This window comes from Salvelinus sp. IW2-2015, linkage group LG9, assembly GCF_002910315.2.
Source record: "Salvelinus sp. IW2-2015 linkage group LG9, ASM291031v2, whole genome shotgun sequence".
NCBI classification, from domain to species: Eukaryota; Metazoa; Chordata; class Actinopteri; order Salmoniformes; family Salmonidae; genus Salvelinus; species Salvelinus sp. IW2-2015.
Genome location: NC_036849.1, coordinates 10,740,044 through 10,758,475, shown reverse-complemented (window position 1 = coordinate 10,758,475; position 18,432 = coordinate 10,740,044). Strand labels below are relative to the sequence as shown.

General features: G+C 43.5%; 1 pseudogene; it reads left to right on the top strand.

Annotated features, from left to right (window-relative positions):
• Window positions 1–8,020: 8,020 nt before the first annotated feature.
• The window catches only part of LOC139028269 (helicase-like transcription factor), an 18,473-nt pseudogene continuing 8,061 nt past the window's right edge, over window positions 8,021–18,432 (top strand).

Genomic DNA, 18,432 nt, shown 5'->3' with positions numbered 1-18,432 from the left:
CATGCTGGGGCTGGGATGATGGATTTGAAAAGGCACGTGGGAGTTTGGAAAGGGAGAAATTGAGAATATTTATCTGCTGTTGTATAGGGCCCTCGGCACGCAAAGCCACGGAATCAATTGATTTTCCCACCCCTCCCAGTGATGTAGGGAAGCATGTGTCTCCCTGCTTCCAGTGATGTAATCAGACCGGTTTATTAACGTCCTCCTTTTCAGAAGTGCTGCTGGTAATCTCCCCTATGTACTGCTCAACCCCAGTCATCGTTCCTCAACATGTAGCTGAGAGCGGCAAAGGCTTGAAGACAGCTACATACAGTTGGCCAATTAGGGAAGATGTAGACAACCATGGATGGGCAATTCTCTGCCTTGTGTCAGTGTTCACTTGAGCTGTGCTGTAGCGTGTGTACTGGCTGCTGCTGTGCTGTTCAGTGGTGGGGAACGGAGCGCAATGACAGGCGCGTGGGGGGGGCGGCGTGGCGTGCCGGCGGCCCACACCTCTTGGCCCCTCTGACAAGCAGCCCGTGACCCGCCGTTTGTGTCAACTGATCATTTCAGCTTCCCTGTCTGAGGCAGGTTAGCAAACCCAGGGAGAGAATTCAGACCTGTAAAGCAGATATGGTGAGAGGTTATGATTGGCACTAACAATGTCTTCCTCTGAACGCACACACCCTAATGAGCTCCACCATGGCTGTTTGACAGACTGGAAACATTTATTTTCTGAAAGGTCAAAAGGAGTGTACTAGCCATTCTTTTCCCAGAAAAGCACAAAAATGGGTCCATTAATCTGTTTGGGTCAAGCTGGATCAGATCCTCCTATGGAAGATGACTTGACAACACTCTCACTAGGTTTGGTCCTAACACAAATATAGAGAACGCACATCCGATAACTTGCAGGTGCTGGGTACAAAAAATAAATGAAATTAAGATGGAGACCAATACACTGATGAATGCTCCTGTAGTTTATTGTAAAATGTTTCGAACTAAGCTAAACCTAACATGCTGACCAGACCGGCTCCATCGTGCCCAGATGTGTTCATGACACGCCGGTTTAAATACGAAAACTTTGAACCAACTATATTCATTTGGGGACAGGTTGAAACACACAAACATTCATGGGCATTTAGCTTGCTTGCTGTTGCTAGCTAATTTGTCCCTGATAATAATATATGTACTCTACCAGTCAAAAGTTTGGTGTAAATTAGAAATGTCCTTGTTTTCCATGAAAACATACATGAAATGAGTTGCAAAATGAATAGAAAATATAGTGTAGATGTTGACAAGGTTATAAATAATGATTTTTGACCTTTGCTTTTGTCAAAGAATCCTCCATTTGCAGCAATTACAGCCTTGCAGAGCTTTGGCATTCTAGTTGTCAATTTGTTTAGGTAATCTGAAGAGATTTCACCCCATGCTTCCTGAAGCACCTCCCCCAAATTGGATTGGCTTGATGGGCACTTCTTACGTACCATACTGTCAAGCTGCTCTCACAAAAGCTCAATAGGGTTGGGATCCGATGACTGCTGGCCACTTCATTATAGACAGAATATCAGCTGACTGCTTCTTCCCTAAATAGTTATTGCATAGTTTGGAGCTGTGCTTTGGGTCATTGTCCTGTTATAGGAGGAAATTTGCTCCAATTAAGCGCCATCAACAGAATATGGCGTTGCAAAATGGAGAGATAGCCTTCCTTCTTCAAGATCCCTTTTACCATGTATAAATCTCCCACTTTACCACCATCAAAGCACCCCCAGACCATCACATTGCCTCCACCATGCTTAACAGGTGGTGTCAAGCGCTCCTCCAGCATCTTTAAATATTTTCTGCGTCTCACGAATGTTCCTCTTTGTGATCCGAACACCTCAAACTTAGATTTGTCTGTCCATAACACTTTTTTTCCAATCTTCCTCTCTCCAGTGTCTGTGTTCTTTGGCCCATCTTAATCTTTTCTTTTTATTGGCCAGTCTGAGATATGGCTTTTTCTTTGCAACTTTGCCTAGAAGGCCAGCATCCCGGAGTCGCCTCTTCACTGTTGGGACAGTGTTTTGCGGCTACTATTTAATGAAGCTGCCAGTTGAGGACTTGTGAGGCGTCTGTTTCTCAAACTAGACACTCTAATGTACTTGTCCTCTTGCTCAGTTGTGCACCGGGGCCTCCCACTCTTTCTATTCTGGTTAGATCCAGTTTGCACTGTTCTGTGAAGGGAGTAGTACACAGCGTTGTACGAGATCTTCAGTTTCTTGGCAATTTCTCGCATGGAATAGCCTTCATTTCTCAGAACAAGAATAGACTGATGAGTTTCAGAAGAAAGTTATTTGTTTTTGGCCATTTTGAGCCTGTAATCGAACCCACAAATGCTGATGCTCCAGATACTCAACTAGTCTAAAAAAGGCCAGTTGTATTGCTTCTTTAGAATCAGCACAACAGTTTTCAGCTTGCTAACATAATTGCAAAAGGGTATTCTAATGATGAATTAGCCTTTTAAAATGATACATTTGGATTAGCTAACACAACGTGCCATTGGAACACAGGAGTGATGGTTGCTGATAATGAGCCTCTGTACAGCTATCAGCTGTTTCCAGCTACAATACTAATTTACAACATTAACAATGTCTACACTGTATTTCTGATCAATTTGATGTTATTTTAATGGACAAAAAATTTGCTTTTCTTTCAAAAACAAGGACATTTCTAAGTACCCCAAACGTATGAACGGTAGTGTGTGTATATACACACACATACAACTACCGGTCAAAGTTGTAGAACACCTACTCATTCAAGGGTTTTTCTTTATTTTTACAATTTTCTACATTGTAGAATAATAATGAAGACATCAAAACTATGAAACTTTTGAACGGTAGTGTATATATTTTTTTAGGGGGTAGATGAGCTTTAACATTACTGATAGATTGTAGTTTCGATCAATGTAATTGTCTGCATTTCCAATCCCCCATTGTATATTTTTTGTAAATATATATTCCTTTATTATTTTCACCTAACCCTACCTCCCCTAATTGGAGTAAACTAATAGACAACAACACATAGGCTTCTACTTCCAGCTTATACATACTATACACATTTTACAGACAGTGTATTTTATAATTGGGTTGTTATTTTACCTGAAATGCATATGGTCCTTTTTTTGTGGTTCTTTGTAGAATTTTGACCCATGTTAAGTCATACAAAATCGTGTGTTCTCTACTCCGACAATTAATACACAAATAAAAAGGGGGAAACCTAGTTTGTTTGTTTTCTTTCATAAATCTCTCCTCGTTCATCTTCATCTTCTGTGGATTTTATGGTGGTTGGCAACCAACTTTAAGGTGCATTACCGTCACCAACTGGGCAGGAGTGTGGACCTCATTCCTCTTTCAATCAACCAGTGGTGTGTATTCATGGATGCCAAGGGAAGCCAGGCTTCCCCAAAACATTTACAAAGAAAAAAAGAAACAAAATAATGTATCTTTCGTCTCTCTGTGTTTCATACATTTCCCTAAATTTGCAAGAGGCTGAATGTATCTCACCGGAGAAAGCGTTCAAGTGAACAAAACAGCACCCCTCTGTCTCAGTATGTGTAGCGTATCTACCTGACGCTGTCTGGTCAGAAAGAGTATGACATTGTTGTCGCCCATAGCATTGAAAGCAAGGGAAGCCAGTGAGCATTTGGCCTCCCTTCATTTAAAAAAGTTAAATAATAGCCAATCGGCGTTGAGCTAAACTGAGTGAGCTCAGCTGTGAATGGTCCTGGCGCACCCAAAAAAAGTGTCAAGGGAAACCAGTTTGGATTTAGCTTCAGAACAATCACCTCAGAAGCCAAACATCATTGACAAAAAAAAACTTGAATTGTTGCATCTCTTTGTGTTCTTGTCCTCCGGTGGATAGCTAGTTAGCTAAAGTTGTCCCTTTCCTAAATTTTCCATGGATGGAGATAGGGATTTGGACTTTTACTTAATTCTCCGTACTGGCTAATGATTATAAAGGCGATTCTGATCCAACCATAAATTCGGACATTGTGCACCTGGCCTGAGAGGATGGAAGTTCAATATGTAGCTAGATGTAGTATGCTAATGTTAACTACAGTATCTGGCCTGGCACATCGTTGCCATGAAAGGCAGTTAGGCTAGCGAGCAAGCATTTTAGACAGCTAGCCTAGGATAACAAAAACTAAAAGCTTGTACTGTATGATAGTCGTAGACCATTTAGGCAACATGAAAGAGAAGAAATGGCATTGGTGTTTCTCTACAAGTAGGGTGAGTCAACATGTTTTTCTACTTGCACGCACACACAGAAATCAGTACCATGGACAGAGACATCATATTTAGCTTACGTTGATTGACCAAATTGTTTCTGGTATCTTTTAGGTGTCACTGTATTAGAGTAAGCGTAGGTGATTAGATGATGTTGAAGTTGAAATGGTGCTGGAAAGTGGAGGCAGCTCCTGTTTTCTTTGAGACTTGCGGTAACTCTCTGTGGTTCTAAATCAATAGTTAAGTAGTCCGAAAATGTCCTAAACATTACCATGCTTGACCACGCTGTAGGTCATGTAACTGTTTGTTACATGCAATATGCTTTGTGGACTTCACCAGACAGATGTTGCTCTCTGGTTTTGTAATGAATGAAATGTGTAGTGAGTTTATTATGCCACTGTCTTCTTATTGTCTAGGCCTTAGGCCTATATATCACGGTGTTAAGGCATATGAACTAACAGGTTATAGAGCAAACAATGCAATTATCACAACACATAGGTTGTAATATGTTTTGTTTTTTTGCTTGGCTTCCCCAGTTGTTTTGACCCACGCACTGCTACTGCAATCACCACCTTGGGCACATGCTCGTAAAAACCAATGAGTAGATGGGAGAGGCAGGACTTGCAGTGTGTCAAGCGTCTAAAATACAACCAAGTTCTATTTTAGCCCCTGGCGACGCAGAGGCCCGTTGACGAGTGAAATTATTGATTAACATGTATGTGTACAGTACATTTATTTTACAACGCTTGCGTACGCAACACGGGCGGTCATGTAAATGTACCATTCCACAGAGGGGACGTGTCCCACGACCTTAACTGGGGCTAAGAGGGAACCTGTCCCATTTCCTTTACTGGGGGGCAAGATGGAACCTGTTCCATTTCCCGGGACCTGCAGGCCTCACTACTATCCTCACACTCAATCCCACACGCTTTAATCCCACAAAACCAGACAGTGTATGATGCTTGGCTGACAGCATGCTCAGAAGACAGCTCAGCCCTGCGCTGGGCCCTGCACTGAGACTGACTGTGATTGCATCAATCGGATGCACCCGATTTGGCATTCAGTGCTGGAGGTTCATGGCCTACTATCTCCTTCATTTGCCTTCCTCCCTCTGCCTACCTCTATTCCCCTCTCTCCTTGTGCATCCATCGCTCACTCCCTCCCTCATATGCCCAGTGCTAACCCAGCCAAGTAAATGAAACAGTAATCCCCAATGACAGAGGCGCTTTGTGAACAAAACAACACAGCAAGTAGGCACCAAAAACACAGTGAAAGATGTAGTCAGGGAAATGAAAGGGTTGAGAGGGTTTACTTCTTGTTCTGGCCTGGGAGACAGAGGTAGTGTAAAGCATACTGTTGACCGGACCTCCCTAGGACCTGGGCAGTGTCTTAAATGGCAACCTAATCCCTATATAGTGCACTACATTTGACCAGAGCCCTGAAAAGTAGTCCACTATATAGGGAATAGGCTTCCATTTGGTATGCAGCTCTGGTCACCCTGGTATGTCACCTCTCTGTGGTTGTGGGTGAATAACTCTGTCACTCAACGTCTCCCTCCCTTTCTAACACCACAGTGCTGAAATATAGCACCTGATACCATTGGCTCCTGAATGAACTCTGCGCTGTGTGTGTCTGTGTGTGCACGCACCAGCGTGTGTGTGTGTGCGTGCACAGTGTGCTTCCAGGGCATATTTAATTCAGAAATGATTGAAGATTGCGAACCCTTAACTCCCCTCTCATATTCGAGCCGCTGGAGCGCACTGGACAATTAAAGCACTCTCTCCCGTCTCTCCTGGATGCGAGGCGCAGGCAGCGGCCCATGCAAAATCATTATTTAAAGATCTCTGTGTGTTGGTGTCCAGTAGAGCAGAAGAGCATGGTGCATGATGGGGGGGGGGAGAAGATGGAATAACAGTCTTTCTGCTGCTTGAAACTCTGCCAATTCCTGTTGAAGAGGCATATACACTGAGTGTACAAAACATTAAGAACACCTTCCTAATATTGAGATGCGCTGAGGTATGACTCAATTCGTTGAGGTATGACTCTACAAGGTGTCGAAAGCATTCCACAGGGATGCTGGTCCATATGGGCGCCAATGCTTCCCACAGTTGTGTCAAATTGGATGGATGTCCTTTAGGTGGTGGACCATTGTTGATCCACATAGGAAACTGTTGAGCGTGAAAAACCCAGCAGCGTTGCAGTCCTTGACACAACATACTACCATACCCCGTTCAAAGGCACTTAAATATTTTGTCTTGCACATTCAGCCTCTGAATGGAAAGCATACACAATCCATGTCTCAATTGTCTCAAGGCTTAACAATGCTTCTTACATCTGTTTCCTCCCCTTCATCTACACTGATGGAAGTTGATTTAACAAGTGACATCAATAAAGGATCATTGGATTCACCTGGTCAGTCTATGTCATAGAAAGAGCAGGTGTCCTTAGTGTTTTTGTACACTCAGTGTGCACTAGGCCTATACTATATATATTGTGTGTGCACGTATGCTTATGGTAGGAAGGTTCATTTTGTCGAAATGGGACCAGACAAGCTAAATGCCTTTTATGCTCGCTTCGTGGCAAGCAACACTGAACCATACATGAGAGCACCAGCTGTTTCGGATGACTGTGTGCTCTCTCTCCCCATAGCCGATGTGAGGAAGACCTTCAAACAGGTTAATATTCACAAGGCCAAGGGGCGGCAGGTAGCCTTGTGGTTAGAGCGTTGGACTAGTAACCGAAAGATTGCAAGATCAAATCCCTGATCTGACAAGGTAAAAAATTATGTCGTTCTGCCCCTGAACAAGGCAGTTAACCCACTGTTCCTAGGCCATCATTGAAAATAAGAATTTGTTCTTAACTAACTTGCCTAGTTAAATAAAGGTAAAATAAAAAATAAAATTACCAGGACGTGTACTCAGAGCAGTCGTGACCAGCTTGCAAGTGCTGACATTTTCAATCGCTCCCTGACCCAGTCTGTAATACTTGATTCAAGCAAACTACCATAGTCCCTGTGCCCAAGAACGCCAAGGTAACCTGTCTAAATGACTGTCGGCCCATAGCACTCACATCTGTAGCCTGAAATGCTTTGAAAGGCTGGTATTGGCTCACATCAACACTATCATCCCAGACACCCTGGACCCACTCCGATTCCCACACCGCCCAAACAGATCGACAGATGATGCAATCTCTATTGCACTCCACACCGCCCTCTCCCACTAGGACAGGAGGAACACCTCTGTGAGAATGCTCTTCGTTGACTACAGCTCAGCATTCAACATCATAGTGCCCTCCAAGCTCATCACTAAGCTCAGAACCCTGGGACTGACCACCAGATGGCCACCCCCAGATGGTCAGGGTAGGCAAAAACCCATTTGTCACGCTGACCCTCAAAATGAGTACTATAAGTACTGTACTCCCTGTTCACCCATGACTACAACACCGTCATTAAGTTTGCTGATGACACGATGGTGGTAGGCCTCATCACTGATGACGATGAGACAGCCTATAGGGAGTTTAGTGACCTGGCAGTTTGGTGCCAGGACCACAACTTCTCCCTCAACGTCAGCAAGACAAAGGAGCTGATAGTGGACTACAGGAAACGGAGGGCCGAGCACACTCCCATCCACATCGATGGGGCTGTAGTGGAGCTGGTCAATAGCTTCAAGTTCCTCTGTTTCCACATCACTAAGTAATTAACATGGTCCACACACACCAACACGGTCGTGAAGAAGGCACGACAACGCCTCTTCACCCTCAAGAGGCTGAATAGATTTAGCATGGGCCTTCAGATCCTCAAAAGGTTATACAGCAGCACCACTGAGAGCATCTTGACTGGCTGCATCACTCCTTGGTATGGCATCCGACCGCAAGGTGCTAAAGAGGGTAGTGTGAATTGCCCAGTACATCACTATACCAGGCGTTGTCAGAGGAAGGCCCTAAATATTGTCAAAGACTCTAGCCACCCAAGTCATAGATTGTTTTCTCTGCTACCGCACAGCAAACTGTACCAATGCACCAAGTCTGGAACCAAGAGGATCCTGAACAGCTTCTACCCCAAGCCATAAGACTGCTATATAGTTAACCAACTAGCTGCCCGGACTATCTGCATTGACCCCTTTTGATTAATCACATACACTGCTGCTAATTAATGTTTCATTATCTATCATGTTGCCTAGTCACTTTACCCCTAACTATGTGTACATAACTACCTTATTTTGTACCCCTATACATGGACTCGGTACTGGTACCCCGTGTATATAGCCAAGTTATCATTACTCATTTTTCTCTCTGCATTGTTGGGAAGGGCCCGTAACTAAGCATTTTCACTGTTCGTCTACATCTGTTGTTTACAAAGCATGATGTCTATTCTTTTGAAATTTACACATTTCCAGCATTTATGAATAAATGTAGTCATGGCCAAAAGTTTTGAGAATGACACAAATGTTAATTTTCACAAAGTCTGCTGCCTCAGTTTGTATGGTGGCAATTTGCATATACTCCAGAATGTTATGAAGAGTGATCAGATGAATTGCAATTAATTGCAAAGTCCCTCTTTGCCATGCAAAAGAGCTGAATCCCAAATAAACATTTCCACTGCATTTCAGCCCTGCCACAAAAGGACCTGCTGACATCATGTCAGTGATTCTCTCGTTAACACAGGTGTGAGTGTTGACGAGGACAAGGCTGGATATAACTCTGTCATGCTGATTGAGTTCGAATAACAGACTGGAAGCTTCAAAAGGAGGGTGGTGCTTGGAATCATTGTTCTTCCTCTGTCAATCATGGTTACCTGCAAGGAAACACGTGCCATCATCATTGCTTTGCACAAAAAGGGCTTCACAGGCAATGATATTGCTGCCAGTAAGATTGCACCTAAATCAACCATTTATCGGATCATCAAGAACTTCAAGGAGAGCGGTTCAATTGTTGTGAAGAAGGCTTCAGGAAGTCTAGCAAGCGCCAGGACCGTCTCCTAAAGTTGATTCAGCTGCGGGATTGGGGCACCACCAGTACAGAGCTTACTCAGGAATGGTAGCAGGCAGGTGTGAGTGAATTTGCACGCACAGTGAGGCGAAGACTTTTGGAGGATGGCCTGGTGTCAAGAGGGGCAGCAAAGAAGTCACTTCCCTCCAGGAAAAACATCAGGGACAGACTGATATTCTGCAAAAGGTACAGGGATTGGACTGCTGAGGACTGGGGTAAAGTAATTTTCTCTGATGAATCCCCTTTCCGATTGTTTGGGGCATCCAGAAAAAATCTTGTCCAGAGAAGACAAGGTGAGCGCTACCATCAGTCCTGTGTCATGCCAACAGTAAAGCATCCTGAGACCATTCATGTGTGGGGTTGCTTCTCAGCCAAGGGAGTGGGCTCACTCACAATTTTGCCTAAGAARARAGCCATGAATAAAGAATGGTACCAACACATCCTCKAAGAGCAACTTCTCCCAACCATCCAGGAACAGTTTGGTGACGAACAATGCCTTTTCCAGCATGATGGAGCACCTTGCCATAAGGCAAAAGTGATAACTAAGTGGCTCGGGGAACAAAACATRGATATTTTGGGTCCATGGCCAGGAAACTCCCCAGACCTTAATCCCATTGAGAACTTGTGGTCAAACCTCAAGAGGCGGGTGGACAAACAAAAACCCACAATTTCTGACAAACTCCAAGCATTGATTATGCAAGAATGAGCTGCCATCAGTCAGGATGTGGCCCAGAAGTTAATTGACAGCATGCCAGGGCGGATTGCAGAGGTCTTGAAAAAGAAATATTGACTCTTTGCATCAACTTCATGTAATTGTCAATAAAAGCCTTTGACACATGAAATGCTTGTAATTATACTTCAGTATTCCATAGTAACATCTGACAAAAATATCTAAAGACACTGAAGCAGCAAACCTTGTGGAAATTAATATTTGTGTCATTCTCAAAACTTTTGGCCACGACTGTACATAACTCAACAAAATCCACAGTGACATTGTTTCCATTGACACACCTATAGGGTACAGCAGTACCACTAGGCTTAATGTCAGTGAAAGGGAAAACACTCAATCGAAGCATCCAGGTGGTCATACGTACACAACACAAATACATGTTCTTCATTATTGATCACCTTTAATGGACCAATTATTTATCAGCAGTTTACAGTATAGCTGGAAACTACATCCTCTCACAAACCACCTTGATCAATCAGTATCGCCCATATCCTGAGCAAGTCCTCAGAATAGTATAACCATCCTCACGCATACATACGCACACACACGAACGCTCCTCAGTTCCACTATAACCTATAGAAGTCAGGCTGAGTTCAGATTCCTTAAGGAGCATCCTCACCTTATTTTCCATTGTGGGAGAAACCATCCCTACTGGATTATTCATAGAAACTGGGATAAATATTGTAGGGAGCCAGCCAATTTAAAAAAAAAATTTTTTTAAATATATATTTAACCTTTATTTAACTAGCAAGTCAGTTAAGAACAAATTCTTATTTACAATGACGGCCTACCGGAAAACAGTGTGTTAGCTGCCTTGTTCAGGGGCAAAACAGCAGATTTTTACCTTGTCAGCCGGGGGATTCGTTCCAGCAACCTTTCAGTTACTGGCCCAACACTCTAACTACTAGGCTACCTGCCACACCACTTAATTCCCACTATATGACCAAGCTGGAAAGCTCAGACCACACACACAATAACACCCAATGTGGGAAGTGGGAAACAATGGTTGTTGTTTACAGCAATGGCCAAGTAATTATAACCGACAGAGACAGAGGCAGAGTATTTACAGATACTCTCATCCAGCTGGCCAGTAACCTGTCCATTTCTTGGTGTTATGTCTAGAGTGAGTCAGTCCGGGAAAGGTTGCTGCTCCGATTCCAGGAGAGGGGAGGTGGGCGGGGTCTGTTGGATGAGTGACAACCCACCTTCCTCCCAGGGTTAAATTAAGCCTGGTGGATAGACATCAATATTTTACATGTAGGGCAGCCGTGCTCAGCGCAGTGGGGGCAGTAAGCGGAGATGTGTGTGTGTGTGTGTGTGTGTGTGTGTGTGTGTGTGTGTGTGTGTGTGTGTGTGTGTGTGTGTGTGTGTGTGTGTGTGTGTGTGTGTGTGTGTGTGTGTGTGTGTGTGTGTGTGTGTGTGTGTGTGTATGCATGTAGCGGTGCACAGCAGGGGCAGTATGGGGAGAGGGATTATTCTCATATCACAGCTGCAGGAGATGTTGTAGGAGCTACAACACACAGCAACACACAGAGCACAGTCAGCAACCAACACCCACACCAAAGACACAAAATGGGAGCTACAATCCCATTGCTAAAATGGTGGTGGCAGGTAGCCTAGCGGTTAGAGTGTTGGGTTGCTAGTTTGAATCCCTGAGTCAACAATGTAAAAAATCTGTTAATGTGCCCTTGAGCAAGGCACTTTAGCCTAATTCCTCCAGGGTCACCGTTGATAATGGCAGGCTGTGGCCCCACTCTCACGGAGAGTTGGGATATGCAAAAAACGAATTTCCAATTCACACAGGTGTATAAATACATACGTGTGAAATAGGACAAGTATAAGCACCCCCAAAATTACTCTTATTAAATGCCAGCTGTCGGCCAAACATTTCACACTGCAAACCACAGCAAGCTTTTACTGTAATACAACAAAACACCTGCAGGCTGTTTTATACAAGCCATTTACTACATACACTTGGCCAGAAGTATGTGGACACCTGCTCGTCGAACATCTCATTCCAAAATCATGGACATTAATATGGAGTTGGTCCCCCCCCCCCTTTGTTGCTATAACAGCCTCCACTCTTCTGGTAAAGCTTTTTCACTAGATGTTGGAACATTCCTGCGGGGACTTGCTTCCATTCAGTCACAAAGAGTATTAGTGAGGTCGGGGACTGATGTTGGGAGATTAGGCCTGGCTAGCAGTCGGTGTTCCAATTCATCCCAAAGGTGTCCCATGGGGATGAGGTCAGGGCTCTCTGCAGGCCTGTCAAGTTCTTCTTCCACACTGATCTCGACAGACCATTTCTTTTTTTTCTTTTCTTTTTTACCCCGTTTTCTCCCCAATTTCGTGGTATCAAATTGGTAGTTACAGTCTTGTCTCATCGCTGCAACTCCTGTACGGACTCTGGAGAGGCACAGGTCAAGAGCCGTGCGTCCTCCGAAACACAACCCAACCAAGCCACACTGCTTCTTGATACAATGCCCACTTAACCCGGAAGCCAGCCACACCAATGTGTCAGAGGAAACACCGCACACCTGGCAACCGTGTCGAACGTGGAACTAAGGGGCCTAGCCCAATCCATGAAAACAGTCCCAGACCATTATTCCTCCTCCACCCAACTTTACAGTTGGCACTATGCATTCGGGCAGGTAACATTCTGCTGGCATCCACCAAACCCAGATTCGTCCATCGGACTGCCAGATGGTGAAGTGTGATTCATCACTCCAGAGGTATCTCTTCTGCTCTGGAGTCCAATGTCGGCAAGCTTTACACCACTCAAGCCGACACTTGGCATTGCGCATGGCGATCTTAGGCTTGTGTGCAGTTCACGGGTGTGGCTGAAATAGCCGAATCCAACATTTTTTGGCCATGTAGGGTACATGAAGTGGCTAACAACTGCGAGCTATTTTACAGACACAGCATATTGACTATGCAACTTCAGTTCATACATTGGCCATGAGGAAATAACTGCACGCTATCATCAAATGTGGTAGAACAAAACCCCTTAGCATTACTGTAAATCCCTCAGAGCCATACACCAGGCCTAACTGTATGTATCATACATTATTTACACCATGTAAACTGTGACAAAAAGTGTAAACTCAGTCTTCCTTTTCTAGTTCATCAACTCACTCATACTGTATATCTGATCAACAAATTGCATGTAGCTAGCCTGAGCTGAACTCCTAGGGCACAATGGGTAAATCTCTTTTTCCAGTTCATAAACACTCTAGTTGAAAGTCTCCCTCGTACTGTATATCTGATAAACAAATGAGCTACCATGAGCCGACCTGAGAGGGAGCATGACTTTGCTTGGGTTGCAGAGGACGTTACGTTAGTGATCAGTGGAGAATAGCATATTAATTATTTCCTTTCTCTCTCCTCACAATAAGAATGATTGAAGGGGCTCAAGGGAAATTAAATGGTTCCTACTCCAGAGACAGAGAAGACAGAGGTTACAGTTCCATCCTATTTCCCTGTTCTCATAACTGTCCCCTAGCTCTGCAGTCTGTCTGTCGGTCTGTTTCTGACACCGCCCAACTCTTTGACCTCTGACCCCTCAACATGGGTTCTCTATCTTGTCAGCCAACAAACACACACACACACCAACACCGCACTGCATGACTTCATGTCCTGAAATGAGGATGTTGGAAGGGAGGGAGCACACCCATGTAGACTAACTGATCATAGATGAGAGTGAATTTCAGGAATGCCAGCTGACAGCTTTATTTAACTCCAGCTGCTCCGCCTGCCACGCCTCTCCCCCTGCACTTAGCCCCTCCTTAAAACACCCCTGCACCCTGCTGCCCCCAACCCCCTACTACCACACCAAAATGGGTCAACCCGATGAGAGAAACTAAGGCTGTTAGCTAGGGGATAGGGTTAAGCCAGGGTGTGGACATGAGAACTCAGAGGGGTCACATGCAACGGTTCAATGACAGGGAAACAACAATAAGAGGAAGACCAGGGTTAAATAAGTGCTAAGGGGGAAACAAGTAGAAACAAATAAATAATAATAAAGCATGCAAGCTGGATCAATAAATTAATAGATAAATGATTTAATAAGTAAAGAATATAATGAAAAATCATACCAAGGGAAAAAGGGATTAAGTGCTGCAAAAGTAAGTGGTATGTTAAAGTGCTTAATATAAGAAAATAAAATCAGGGAGTGAACTTTATTTATAATAAGGTTTACATGGAGAAAAACAGACTTCTATAAACCCTCCCTGGACGCTTAAAAACAAATAAGTGACATTTCTCTATTCTCAAAATAATAATTAAAACAAAGTGGATAGCAGAGAACATGTCTACTGTTTACCCTCACTTCTTGGTGTCACGCCCTGACCATAGAGAGCCTGTTATTCTCTATGTTGGTTAGGTCGGGGTGTAATCTAGGTAATTATATATCTATGTTGGCCTGGTGTGATTCCCAATCAGAGGCAGCTGTTTATCGTAGTCTCTGATTGGGGATCATATTTAGGCAACCATTTCCCCTTTGTGGGATCTTGTTTAGGTATAGTTGCCTGTGAGCACTACTCTGAGCTTCACGTTTTGTTTGTTCGTGTTATTGTTTTTGTTATTTGAGTTTTCTCTTCCTAATAAAAAGGATGGAAACATACCACGCTGCATTTTGGTCCACTCCTTATGAAGATCGTGACACTTGGACAGACCAGAGCCTTAGATATGCAGTTTTAGAAACTAAGCATTGCATGGCAATACAGGACTTTTGTTGTTATGGGTTTGCAGACCACTGTAGACAACAGTAGGGGTGGAAAGATCTCCTTTATAGTAAAAGCATTGCATGAATCAATCATTGTATTTGCAGGTCAGAGAAAAAAAATTGCCTTTAATAAACATTTCATGCAATTCTACTTAATTTGACATATTAGCAGAATCGTTTTTTATAGCACACAAATGACCGAAATTCCAGGCTAAGAATGGACAGAGAGATAGGCCTATGTGTTCATCTATTCATATTTCTCCAATGCCACATCAGTATGTCTTGTTTGCGATGAAACTGTCCCTGTTGGCAAATAGTTCAATCTGAGATGTAATTAAGAATCTGAGCATGGCCTCCTGAGTAGTGCAGCGGTCTAAGGCAGTGATAGATCAGGGTTTGATCCCAGGCTGTGTCACAGCCGGCCGCGACCGGGAGACCCATGAGGGGCACAATTTGCCCAGAGTCATCCAGGTTAGGGGAGGGTCTGGCTGGCCAGGATGTCCTTGTCCCATCGCGCTCTAGCGACTCCTGTGGCTGGCCTCTCTTCTTCCGTGGCTTAACCCAACGAGAGAAGGTCACAAGTGTTTCCCTAAAATATTTATGGGTTTAAACATATTCTATTGTATAGAAAGTGAATAGCTTAATCAATTAATAGTGACAAAATTAGATTACTTTCCAAGCAAAGTCTCCTCGGCTATAGAAGGTTGTAGATCAGCCTCTGAATGTCAAATAATCAAAACAATGATATCCCCTTATGCATCAGAGTCACGTATTTCCCGGGTATTTTACAGCTTGTTTCTAGCATAAAGTTATAGATCACTTTATATGATCAGATGTTTTATTTTCTTCAAAATATTAAAATAACAAGGATCGGGCCTGTTTTTATTTATACATTTTTAATTTCACCTTTATTTAACCAGGTAGGCTAGTTGAGAACAAGTTCTCATTTACAACTGCGACCTGGTCAAGATAAAACAAAGCAGTGCGACAAAAAACAACAACACAGAGTTACACATGGGATAAACAAAAGTACAGTCAAAAACACAATAGGAAAAATCTTTATACATTGTGTGCAAATGGAGTAAGGAGGTAAGACAATAAATAGGCCACAGTAGTGAAGTAATTACAATTTAGCAAATTAATACTGGAGTGATAGATGTGCAGATGATGACATGCAAGTAGAAGTACTGGTGTGCAAAAGAGCAAAAAAGTTAATTTAAAAAAATGGGGATGGGGATGAGGTAGGTAGTTGGATGGGCTATTTACAGATGGGCTGTGTACAACTACAGCGATCGGTAAGCTGCACAGATAGCTGATGCTTAAATTTAGTGAGAGATTTTTGCAATTCGTTCCAGTCATTGGCAGCAGAGAACTGGAAGGAAAGACGGCGAAAGGAAGTGTTGGCTTTGGGGATGACCAGTGAAATATACATGCTGGAGCGCGTGCTACGTGTGGGTGCTGCTATGGTGACCAGTGAGCTGAGATAATGCGGAGCTTTACCTAGCAAAGACTTATAGATGACCTGGAGCCAGTGGGTCTGGCGACGAATATGTAGCGAGGGCCAGCCGACGAGAGCATACAGGTCGCAGTGGTGGGTGGTATATGGGGCTTTGGTGACAAAACGGATGGCACTGTGATAGACTGCATCCAGTTTGCTGAGTAGAGTGTTGGAGGCTATTTTGTAAATTACATCGCTGAAGTTGAGGATTGGTAGGATAGTCAGTTTTAAAAGGGTATGTTTGGCAGCGTGAGTGAGGGAGGCTTTGTTGCGAAATAGAAAGCCGATTCTATATTTAATTTTGGATTGGAGATGCTTAATGTGAGTCTGGAAGGAGAGTTTACAGTCTAGCCAGACACTAGCCTGTGCTTTTTGCCATTTTCTTTAATAAAAGGTAGGCATACCCTCCCATACCCCCTCAATTCAAGTCTTGGTTTTAACAGACATTCACATGGAGGTAGGCTATTTAAAGAGTGCATGGTGGGTGGAGGAATTTACCTACAAATTTGGATATAGCAGCTGGTAGCCTAATTCCGTCTGTCAAACAGGTAGGCCTACCTCTTATTTCTTAAAAAGGAAGAAATAGGCTCCAACACAAAGCCCTCGTTGTTACTAAAGTCAAATTAAAATGAAGACGGTTTAAATGTAAGTTTGGCGACTCTCTTCTTTATCTCCAGCTCTGCTCTCCACTACTCTGCTAATCTGGGCGGTGCTCACTGCTCAGAGCCCTTCCTCCTCTCTCTCTCCGTTGTCTGGGCTCCCATAGGATTCCCTAGCCCCTCCCCCTCCCTCCTCATATCCCTCCCTGTAATCCTCCCATCCCCCTACTCGTCCATCTGCTCATCCTCCTCCCCTGTCCCCCGGCGTCCTTCCGGGATAGGCATTAGGGCTTGAGTCGCTCCGCATCACCAAACCCACATATGCCTGGAAAGGGCAGTCCCACACCCAGCACACCATAGCCCCCCAGGGAAGGGGGTTAGTTAAGGAGGGGAGACCGGGCTGTAACATCCATGTGTGTCAGTGTCCTTAAAACTTCTTGTCAATAGGGGGGCGCTGTTTTCACTTTGGAAAAAATCGTGCCCAAATTAAACGGCCTCGTACTCTGTTCTAGATCATACAATATGCATATTATTATTACTATTGGATAGAAAACACTCAGAAGTTTCTAAAACTGTTTGAATTATATCTGTGAGTAAAACAGAACTCATTTGGCAGCAAACTTCCATACAGGAAGTGAAAAATCTGAAAACGAGGCTCTGTTTCAGGGCCTGCCTATTCAACTGGCATTTATTTATCGATATGTATGCACTTCATACGCCTTCCACTAGATGTCAACAGGCAGTGGAAGGTTGAATGGGGTGTCTAACTTGATCTGAGGCCGAATAAGAGCTTTTGGAGTGGCAGGTCCGGTATTTTGTTTGTTGTCGACGGCGCGCGGGGGACCTCGACATTGTCTTCTGAAGAGCGTTCGGTATACACGGCGAATTGCTCCGGCTCTGATTTTATTTGATACATATGAGAGAAAAACATCATAAAGGATTTTTCAACCGAGTTGTATCAGTTTATTCAACGTTTATTGGGACTTTTGGAATTTTCCGTTCTTTGCGCCAAGAGTTGATGGGCATGTTCGCGCCACATGGCTAGCCAAGGTTGCTAATTCGACAGAAGAAATGGACATTCTAAAACCAAACAACGATTTATTCTGGACCAAGGACTCCTTGCACAACATTCTGATGGAAGCTCAGCAAAAGTAAGACACAATTTATGATGTTATTTCGTATTTCTGTGGAACATGTTGACCCTAACAGGGTGGAGAATATGTGAGCGCTGTCTCACAATAATGCATTTTGTATGTTGTAGTAAAGTTATTTTTTTAAATCTAACACAGCGGTTGCATTAAGAACCAGTGTATATCTTTCATTCGCTGTACAACATGTATTTTTTAGTAAAGTTTATGATGAGTTCTTTGATTAGATTAGGTGACTGTCCAAAATATCTCCGGAGATTTTGGTGAATTGTTGCTACATATTCACAATGTATAACCACGATTTGCAGCTCTAAATATGCACATTTTCGAACAAAACATAAATGTATTGTATAACATGATGTTATAAGACTGTCATCTGATGAAGTTGTCCAAAGGTTAGTGATTAATTTTATCTATATTGCTGTTTTTGTGAAATCTATGCTGGCGGTGGATAAATAGCTTTGTGTGTTTGGCTATTGTGATGAGCTAATATAATTCTATATTGTG